We start from the raw sequence: 11571 nt of genomic DNA, 5'->3' as shown, positions 1-11571 counted from the left end.
GTATTACAGGTTTCAAAAATTATTATAAATATTGTTCTAATATTCAAATTATAGATTCTAGGAACCAAGACCAAAAAGAATTTTACACTGAGCTCCATAAGTTTCTAAAATAAATTTTTAATGTAATTATTAATATTCACTAAAAAAATTAAAAAGTGATTGGTTCAGTTAGAAGAAATCATTAGTCTAACCTCATTTTCTTTAGGATTGGGTCACTAGCCTGATATTGCAGGGGAATGTTTAGATATACTTCTGGAATTCAGCAAGGCCACTGGTACTCCATCTTCTTGATCTACTTGTTTGTATATGGATACAGAAATGCTAGCCAGATAATAACTAAAGAACAAACCAAAAAGATGCCAATCAGATGTCCTTCTAAGTGCACACACTTGGCATCTGAAGCAGAATTTTCCCAGCTTATCACAAAATTTGTTTCCTTTTCCCCTTACCGGGCTCACAGCTAGAATATATTTCCCAGCTTCCACTGCAGTTCTATTCAGTAGAATATGAGCAGGAGTGCTTCGTGCTCCTTTCAGGTCTTATTCAAGTAAACATCCCATGGAATATCCTCCATGTTCTTCATTCATCTGTCAGCTGATGCAGACAAGTGTAGCCACCTTAGAAGACACACGCTGAAGATGGTAGAGGTGAAAGGTATCATCGGTTCCCTGAATCTCCTTTGGAAGACACTGCTCACTAATTAGGAGCACTGAAGATTTTATTAGGAAGAATGTGGAGAATGGAAAAAACAATACTCAGAGAATGAAGTCTCAAAATATGTGCTTTGCTGTTTACATTTTTATAAAATAATTGGATCAAAATAAAATCTCATAAGTAGTATTAATTTTTAAGATTCTTTAATTTTCATATTTTATTATTATTTTATGACTTTCTCTACTTTTATAGTAACACATGCTCATTATATATTATGCAAAATTTGCTGCTCTTTGCAAATAGAAAAGTGAGAGAGATAATAACAGTCTTCTGTAATAAAACACTCAAATATAACTACAGTTAACTCCCCCAATTGTCTCAAAATCACTTTAAACTCAATTTATTCAATGCTGCACTTAGGATTTTTTCCCCAAAAATAAAGTCTCTTTCCAACATTTCCTACTTCACTGAATAATAATACCATTCCTTCACCTGCATGAGCCAAAAATCACAGAGTCATTCTTGGCACTCTCCACTTTATATGCCCTTTCTGTAACCTGCAAGATAGAGCTAAAATAGACAAAAGATACAATGACTGATGAAATCTTACAGCAGATTGATATGTCAGAGTGATGGAGGAAATCTAATAGTTTTATTCCAAGACAGCTCTGGATTGGAAGGATTTTTGGTGCAGGTGGGTTGGGCAGAGCAAACTTAATCAGCAAGACTTTAAATGTGAAGCAGACTTCATGCTCTGAGTATGTTTTTTCCATTCTCCACATTCTTCTTAATAAAATCCAACCCTAGGTCCAGCTCAAAATCTACATCTTACATAAAGTTTTGCTTGACTTCTACCCTACAGCAACCTGGCTCTAGCTGAAAGCAATTTCCCCCTTACTAAAGTATTTTGCATCCATGTCATTTGTGTGGTGCTTATTTTTTAGCCATACACTGTTATTTATTTCTTTAAGATGGATATACTCAGCTGTCCTACCTGGAATTAAAGTTAAAGTTCTTGAGGGATAAGAGTTACAGCTTTCATGGCTTTATTCCTTTGTGAATTCAGAGTCTAGTATAGTTCCCTAGCATGTTTACTTTAAAAAGAAAAAAACAACAACATCCACTTATGATTAAAAAAAAAAACTCAACAAAGTGGGCATGGAAGGAATGTAACTCAACATAGTAAAAACCCCATATATATACAAAAACCTCACAGCTAACATCATACTCAATGGTGAAAAATAGAAAATTTTTCCTCTGAGGTCAGGACTAAGACAACAATCCTCACTCTTGCCACTCATGTTCAACACAGGATTGGAAGTTCTAGCTAAAGCAATTAGGCAAGAAAAGGAAATTAAAGCCATTCCAATTGAAAAGGAAGAAATAAAACTCTCACTATTTTCAGTTGACATGTTACTATATGTGGGAAACCCTAAAGACTCAACCAAAAAACTATTAGAACTAATAAATGAATTCATTAAAGCCACAGGATACAAAATTAACATATAGGAATTGGTTGCTTTTCTATACATTAATAATGAGCTATCAAAAGAGAAATTAAGAAAATAATCTAATTCACAATTGCATCAAAAAGAATAAATACCTAGGAATAAATTTAACCAAAGAGGTGAAAGACCTATATCCTGAAGACGATAAGACATTGATGAAAGAAATTGAAGATGACACAAATAAATAGGAAGATAAACCATGCTCATGGGTTGGAAGAATTAATATTATTAAAATGTCCATACTACCCAAAGCAATTTACAGATTCAATGCAATCCCCATCAAAATACCAATGGCATTTTCATAGAACTAGAACTAAGAATTAGTTAAAATGTGTATGGAATCACAAAAACACTCCAAGTAGCCAAACAATCTTGAAAGAGAAGAACACAGCTGGAGGTATCATGCTCCTTGATTTCAAACTATACTACAATGTTGTAGTAATCAAAACAGTATGGTACTGGCACAAAAACAGACACATAGATCAATGGAATAGACTAGACAGCCCAGAAATAAACCACGCATATGTGGTGAATTAATCTATGACCAAAAAAGCAAGACTACACAATGGGGAAAGGACAGTCTCTTCAATAAATGATGTTGGGAAAGCTAAACTGCTACATGCAAAAGGATGAAACTGGACCACTCTCTTACATCATATACAAAAATAAATTCAAAATATATTAAAGACTTCAACGTAAGACCTGAAACCATAAGACTCCTAGGAGAAAACATAAGTAGTAAACTCTGATATCAGTCTTTGCAACATATTTTGGACCAATCTCTTCAAACGAGATAAACAAATGGGATTACATCAAACTAAAAAACCTTTGTACAGTGAAAGAAACCATCAAGAAAACAAAAAGACAACCTCCTGAATAGAAGATATTTGCAAATCATACATCTGTTAAGGGGTTAATAGCCAAAATACAAAAAGAACGTATACCACTTTTTATATATATATATATATATATATATATAAACAGGGGTGCCTAGGCAGCTCAGTTGGTTAAGCATCTGACTCTTGATTTCAGCTCAGGTTATGATCTCAGGGTTGTGAGATTGAGCCCCACCACACTGGTCTCCGTGTTGGACATGAAACCTGCTTAGGATTCTCTTTCCTCTCCTCTGCTCCTCCCACCCTCACGCTCACTGACTCTCTTTCTCTCACTAGAAAAATAAAAATTAAAAACTAAAAATTAAAAAAAGAAAACTAAAAAGTAGGCAAAGATCTTGAAAAGACATTCTTCCAAAGCAGGTATCCAGATGGCCAACAGGCACATGAAAAGATGCCCAACACCAGTAATCACTAAGGAAACACAAATCAAAATCACAATGAGATAATACCTCACATCTGTCAGATTGGCTATTATCAAAAAGACGAGAAATAAAAAATGTTGGTCAGATGTGGAGGAAAGGGAACCCTCATGCACTGTTGCTGGGAATGTAAACTGGTGCAGCCACTATGAAAAACAGTATGGAGTATCCTCAAAAAGTTAAAAATAGAACTACTATACAATATAGTAATTCCACTACTAGATGTTTATCCCAAGAAAACAAAAACAATTCAAAGAGATGCATCCATATGATTACTGCAGCATTATTTACAATCACCAAGATTTGGAAGCAAGCTAAAGGTCCATCAATAGATGAACAGGTAAAGAAGATGTTATATTTATATATGGAATATAAAATATTACTGAGCCATAAAAGAGAATGAAATATTACCATTCATGACAACATGGATGAACTTAGAAGGTATTATGCTAAGTGAAATATGTCACACAGAGAAAGATAAATATTGCATGTTTTCACTTATATATGGAACCTAAAAAACAAAACAAACAAGGAAAAAAAAAACCCACAGAAACAGACTCATAGATACAAGAAACAAACTGTTGATTACCAGAGTGGGGAGGGATTGGGGTGGAGGGGGAACAAAATAAGTGAAGGGGATTAAGAGGTACAAATTTCCAGTTATAAAATAAATAGATCATGAGTATGTAATGTAGAGCCTAGGGGACAAAGTCAATAATATTGTAATAACTTTGTATGGTATTAGATGGTAACCACCCTTATCATGGGGATCCTTTCGTAATGTATAAAAATATTAAATTATTATGTACACCTGAAACTAGTAGGATTTTCTATGTCAGTTATACCTCAATTACAAGAAGGAGGAGGAGGAAGAAAAGGGGGGAAGTAACAAATGCCTGCTGACTTATCTCAGTCTTATGTTGCCCTGCGCTGGTGTCAGCAAAGCTGCTAGAGGAGCTGGGGTGAACAAAGTGCGGCTGTGTGAGCCATCCCGCCTATTTTTTGAAGAGAAGACAAATGACTAGGTTTCCAAAGTAGGCTCTTCTCATTCTGACCAGTGTCTGGAGCATGCCTAGAAGATGAAGATTTCCAAGATGAGATTTTAGTTACATCAAAAAAGAGATGAATAACCTTAGTTGTGATTACTTCCCATTTGCTAATAAAAAAAATCCATTTAAATTGGCCCTTCTCCACCACACTTTTTATACTGATTAATTTCTCTCCAGTCTTGACCTGCTGATCTCTTCAACATTCACATTCACTATTTATTTCAATAATAATTCATTAACTTGATTTTTGTATTGACCACAAGACCTAGAAAATGTTTTTCAAATTTCTTGCTGATCTGCTCAATGATGATTGTGCTGAAGTAGAGTCATTGCATTTCAAACCAATGAAAGGGGGGCTAATTGGAGGCTCTGAGACCCATCTGATAATTGGGCATTTAGATGAAGACCTCTTTTTTTTTTTCTTTTTTAAACTACTATTATCTCAAAGAATCATATCTTTTGCTCAAGAGGCTTTTCTAAGAATAAACTTACAAAGAGAGAAATTAAGCAAGGTAGTCTTTTAAAAAATAATAAAACTAGGGATGCCTGGGTGGCTTAGTCAGTTAAGAGTCCGCCTTCAGCTCAGCTCATGATCCCAGGGTCCTGGGGTCAAGTCCTGCATCAGGATCCTTGCTCGGCAGGCAGCCTGCTCCTCCCTCTGCCTGCTGCTCCCCCTGCTTGTGCTCTCTCTCTGACTCTCTCTCTCTCTGACTAATAAAGAAATAAAATTTTTTAAAAATCAAAATAAAATAAAGCTAGTAAAATAATTTAATAATAATGACAGCTCCTACATCATTAGGTCGCTGTGAGAATTAAAGTTAATAGAGGACTGCATGTAACAAATTCTCAACAAGCATAACTCTTGCTATTGTCTGCTATTGTCTATTATTTCTCTCCATCGAAGCTATTTCTTTTTTTTTTTAAGACTTTATTTATTTATGAGAGAGAAGAGCATGAATGGGGGCAGGGACCAGCAGAGGGAGAGAGAGTAGCAGACTCCCAACTGAGCAGAGAGCCTGATGTGGGGTTGATCCCAGGACCCCAAGATCTTGACCTGAGCCAAAGGCAGATGCTTAACCGAATGAGCCACCCAGGTGTCCCCATCGAAGCTACTTCTTAATCTATTATTTATACTGGAAGATATTTGTAACATAGGACAGAGCAATGAACAGTTCCTCCATGGAATGTTTCTTACTCACTGGTAGACAAGAAATAAATCCCCTGAACCAGTTAATCTTCCTTTTCTTCTTTTATAAAAGGGGGACCAGAAATGGGCAAATGAGATTATTTGTGTTAGCATCTGTTTATCAACAAATCCTCACTGAAAGAAGTCTAGGTTCCTGATACCTCCAATACTGGGGATGCATTAGTAGAAGAAAAAGGAAGAAGTTGTTACCCTCATGCAACTCTCAGAAAAAATTATTCTGTTGCTTGTTATAACATAAAGGAAGATTTTATTCAAGACTATTGCAACAGATGTCAAGATGAGCATAATGGGGAAAGATTCAACTCAACTCTCAGTACAAGGTCAAGTATGGATTTATAGCTGAGGTGGGGGGATGGATAAAAAAGGAAATGAGGAAATATCAGGATAGATTTCTGGTTAAATCAATTTATTTTTTTTTTCAATTACTGTAGCTTTTTTTTTTACATTTCTTTTTTTATTTAAATTCAATTAATTAACATTTAATGTATTTTTAGTTTCAGAGGTAGAGGTCAGTGATTCATCAGTTTTATGTAATACCCAGTGCTCATTACATCATATGCCCTCCTTAATGTCCAGCACCCAGTTACCCCATCCCCCCTGCTCCCCTCCCCTCCCCTCCAGCACCCCTCAGTTTGTTTCCTATGATTAAGAGTCTCTTATGGTTTGTCTCCATCCCTGATTTCGTCTTGTTTGATTTTTTCCTCTTTTACTCTATGATCCTCTGTTTTGTTTCTTAAATTCCACACATGAGTAAGATCATATGGTAATTGTCTTTCTCTGATTGACTATTTTCACTTAGCGTAATACCCTCTAGTTCCATTCACGTCATAGCAAATGGCAAGATTTCTTTTTTTGATGGCTGAGTAGTATTCCATTTTGTGTGTGTGTGTGTGTGTGTGTGTGTGTGTGTGTGTATCACATCTTCTTTATCCATTCATTTGTCAATGGATATCTGAGCTCTTTCCATAGTTTGGCTATTGGGAGTATTGCTGCTATAAACATTGGGGTGTGGGTACCCCTTCAGATCACTACATTTGTATCTTTGGGGTAAATCCCTAGTATTGTAATTGCTGGGTTGTAGGGTAGCTCTATTTTCAACTTTTTGAGGAACCTCCATACTGTTTTCCAGAGTGGCTACACCAGCTTGCATTGCCACCAACAGTGTAAGAGGGTTTCCCTTTTTCCCCATCCTTGCCACGATCTGTCATTTCCTGAGTGGTTAATTTTAGCCATTCTAACCAGTGTGAGGTGATATCTCATTGTGCTTTTGATTTGTATTTCCCTGATGCCTAGTGATGTGGAGCATTTTTTCATGTGTCTATCGGCCATTTGTATGTCTTCTTTGGAGAAATGTCTGTTCGTGTCTTCTGCCCATTTTTTGATTGGATTATTTGTTCTTTGGGTGTTGAGTTTGGTAAGTTCTTTATAGATTTTGGATACTATTTCTTTATCTGATATGTCATTTACAAATATTTTCTCCCATTCTCTCAGTTGTCTTTTGGTCTTGTTAACTATTTCCTTTGCTGTGCAAAAGCTTTTTGTCTTGATGAAGTCACAATAGTTCATTTTTTGCCTTTGTTTCCCTTGTCTTTGGAGACAGGTCTAGCAAGAACTTGTCAGAGTCGAGGTCTAAGAAGTTGCTGCCTGTGTTCTCCTCTAGGATTTTGATGGATTCCTGTCTCACATTTAGGTCTTTCATCCATTTTGAGTCTATTTTTGTGTATGGTGTAAGGAAATGGTACAGTTTCACTCTTATGCCTGTGGCTTTCTAATTTTCCCAACACCATCTGTTGAAGAGACTGTCTTTTTTCCATTGGATATTCTTTCCTGCTTTGTCAAAGATTAGGTGACTCTAGAGTTGAGAGTCCATTTCTGGGTTCTCTATTCTGTTTCATTGATCTATGTGTCTCTTTCTGTGCCAGTACCATGCTGTCTTGATGATTACAGCTTTGTAATAGAGAGTGAAGTCTGGAATTGTGATGCCACCAGTTTTGGTTTTCTTTTTCAACATTTCTTTGGCTATTTGGGGTCTTTTCTGGTTCCATACAAATTTTAGGATTATTTCTTCCAGCTCTGTGAAAAAATTTGGTTGTATTTTGATAGGAATTGCATTGAATGTATAGATTGCTCTAGGTAGCATAGACATTTTCACAATATTTGTTCTTCCAATACATGAGCATGAAACATTTTTCCATTTCTTTGTGTCTTCCTCAATTTCTTTCATGAGTGTTCTACAGTTTTTAGAGTACAGATCCTTTGTCTCTTTGGTTAGGTTTATTCCTAGGTATCTTATGGTTTTTGGTGCAATTATAAATGGTATTGACTCCTTAATTTTTCTTTCTCCTGTCTCACTGTTAGTGTATAGACATGCAACTGATATCTGTGCATTGATTTTATATCCTGCCACATTGCTGAATTCCCATATGAGTTCTAGCAATTTGGGGGGGAGAGTCTTTTGTGGTTTCCACATAAAGTATCATGTCATCTGTGAAGAGTGACAGTTTGACTTCTTCTTTGTCAATTCAGATGCCTTTATTTCTTTTTGTTGTCTGATTCCTGAGGCTAGGACTTCTAGTACTATGTTGACCAACAGTGGTGATAGTGGACATTCCTGCCGTGTTTTTGACCTTAGGGGAAGAGCTCTCAGTTTTTCCCCATTGAGGATAACATTTGCTGTGGGCTTTTTGCATATGGCTTTTATGATATTGAGGTGTGTTCCCTCTATCCCTACACTGTGAAGAGTTTTAATCAAGAAAGGATGTTGTACTTTCTCCAGAATAGACCATATACTGGGTCACAAAACAGGTCTCAACCGATACCAAAAGCCTGAGATTATTCCCTGCAAATTCTCAGACCACAGTACTTTGAAACTGGAACTCAATCACAAGGAAAAATTTGGAAGAAACTCAAACACTTGGAAACTAAGAACCATCCTGCTCAAGAATGATTGGGTAAACCAGGGAATTACGAAGGAGATTAAACAATTTTTGGAGACCAATGAAAATGAAAACACATCAGTCCAAAACCTATGGGACACTGCAAAGGCAGTCCTAAGGGGAAAATACATACCCATCCAAGCCTCACTCTAAAGAATAGAAAAATCTAAAATGCAGTTTTTATATTCTCACGTCAAGAAGCTGGCACTGGAACAGAAGAATAGGCCTAACCCACACACAAGAAGGCAGTTGATCTAGATTAGAACTGAGATCAATGAATTAGAAATCAGGAGCACAGTAGAGCAGATCAGCAGAACTAGAAGCTGGTTATTTGAAAGAATAAATAAGATTGATAAGCCACTGGCCAGACTTATTCAAAAGAATAGAGAAAGGACCCAAATTAATAAAATTATGAATGAAAGAAGAGAGATTATGACCAACACCAATGAAATGGGAAGGATCATTAGAAACTTTTATCAACAGCTTTATGCCAATAAATTAAACAACCTGGAAGAAATGGATGCCTTCCTGGAAACCTATAAACTACCAAGACTGAAACAGGAAGAAATTGATTATTTAAACAGACCGATTAATTATGAAGAGATTGAAGCAGTCATCAAAAACCTCCCCAAAAACAAGAGTCGAGGGCCTGATGGATTCCCCAGGGAATTCTGCCAAACATTCAAAGAAGAAATAATACCTATTCTCCTGAAGCTGTTTCAAAAAATAGAAACAGAAGGAAAACTACCAAACTCATTTTATGAGGCCGGTATTACCTTGATCCCAAAACCAGGCAAAGACCCCATCAAAAAGAAGAATTACAGACTGATTTCCCTGATGAATATGGACGCCAAAATCCTCAACAAGATCCTTGCTAATAGAATCCAACAGTACATTAAAAGAATTATCCATCATGACCAAGTGAGATTCATCCCTGGGATGCAATGGTGGTTCAACAAGTTGATCAGTGTGATAGATAATATCAACAAGAAAAGAGTCAAGAACCATATGATCCTCTCAATTGATGCAGAAAAAGAATCTGACAAAATACAGCATCCTTTCCTGATTAAAACCCTTCAGAGTGTAGGGATAGAGGGTACATTCCTCAATCTCATAAAAACCATCTATGAAAAGCCTACAGCGAATATTATTCTCAATGGGGAAAAGCTGAAAGCCTTTCCCTTAAGATCAGGAACACGACAAGGATGCCCACTCTCACCATTATCATTCAACATAGTACTAGAAGTCCTTGCAACAGCAATCAGACAACAAAAAGGGATAAAAGGTATCCAAATCAGCAAAGAAGAAGTCAAACTGTCTCTCTTCGCAGATGACATGATACTCTATATGGAAAACCCAAAAGAATCCACCCCTAAACTACTAGAACTTATAGAGCAATTCAGTAATGTGGCAGGATACAAAATCAATGCTCAGAAATCAGTTGCATTTCTATACACGAACGATGAGACTGAAGAGAGAGAGATTAGGGAATCCATTCCATTCACAATAGTACCAAAAATCATACGTTATCTCAGAATTAACTTAACCAGAGAGGTAAAGGATCTATATTTTAGAAACTACAGATCACTGTTGAAAGACATTGAAGAAGACACAAAAAGATGGAAAAATATTCCATGCTCATGGATTGGAAGCATTAACATAGTTAAAATGTCCATGCTATCCAGAGCAATCTACACTTTCAATGCTATCCCGATCAAAATATCAATGACATTTTTCAAAGAACTGGAACAAATAGTCCTTAAATTTGTATGGAACCAGAAAAGGCCCCGAATCGCCAAGGAATTGTTGAAAAGGAAAAAGAAAGCTGGGGGCATCACAATGCTGGATTTCGAGCTGTACTACAAAACTGTGATCACAAAGACAGCATGGTACTGGCACAAAAACAGACACATAGACCAATGGAAAAGAATAGAGAACCCAGAAATGGACCCTTGGCTCTTTGGGCAACCAATCTTTGATAAAGCAGGAAAAAACATCCAGTGGAAAAAAGACAGTCTCTTCAATCAATGGTGCTGGAAAATTGGACAGCTACATGCAAAAGAATGCAACTTGACCACTCTCTTACACCATACACAAAGATAAACTCCAAATGGATGAAAGACCTCGATGTGAGACAGGAATCCATCAAAACCATAGAGGAGAACATAGGCAGCAACCTCTTTGACATCGGCCACAGCAACTTTTTCATGACACACCTCCAAAGGCAAGAGAAACAAAAGAAAAAATGAACTTGTGGGACTTCATCAAGATAAAAAGCTTCTGCACAGCCAAGGAAACAGTCAAAAAACCTAAGAGGCAGCCCATGGAATGGGAGAAGATATTTGCAAATGATGCTGCAGATAAAAGACTGGCATCCAAGATCTACAAAGAACTTCTCAAACTCAATACGTGAGAAACAAATAATCAAATCAAAAAATGGACAGAAGATATGAACAGACACTTTTCCAATGAAGACATACAAATGGCTAGCAGACACATGAAAAAATGTTCAAAATCATTAGCCATCAGGGAAATTCAAATCAAAACCACACTAAGATACCACCTTATGCCAGTTAGAATGGCAAAAATTGACAAGGCAGGAAGGAACAAATGTTGGAGAGGATGTGGAGAAAGGGGATCCCTCTTACATTGTTGGTGGGAATGCGAGTTGGTACAGCCACTCTGGAAAACAGTGTGGAGGTCCCTTAAAAAGTTAAAAATTGAGCTACCCTATGATCCAACAATTGCACTACTGGGTATTTACCCAAAGAGACAGAGGTAGTGAAGAGAAGGGCCATATGCACCCCAATGTTCATAGCAGCATTGTCCACAATAACTAATTTGTGGAAGGAGCCGAGATGTCATTCAACAGATGACTGGATTAAGAAGATGTGGTCCATAT

At 36.7% G+C, this 11571-nt stretch overlaps 1 long non-coding RNA gene across 1 annotated transcript in view; it reads right to left on the bottom strand.

Annotated features, from left to right (window-relative positions):
* Positions 1–4030: 4030 nt before the first annotated feature.
* Positions 4031–11571, bottom strand: part of LOC113268068 (uncharacterized) — a 107108-nt gene continuing 99567 nt past the window's right edge. Inside the window, exon 10 of the long non-coding RNA XR_008957786.1 lies at positions 4031–4549. This is a non-coding gene — a long non-coding RNA (uncharacterized LOC113268068). The remainder of the gene's footprint in view (positions 4550–11571) is intronic.

Source organism: Ursus arctos, unplaced genomic scaffold, assembly GCF_023065955.2.
Source record: "Ursus arctos isolate Adak ecotype North America unplaced genomic scaffold, UrsArc2.0 scaffold_6, whole genome shotgun sequence".
In the NCBI taxonomy this organism is placed as follows: Eukaryota; Metazoa; Chordata; class Mammalia; order Carnivora; family Ursidae; genus Ursus; species Ursus arctos.
The sequence above is the reverse complement of the archived record's forward strand: the minus strand, read 5'-3'. Positions and strand labels throughout refer to the sequence as shown.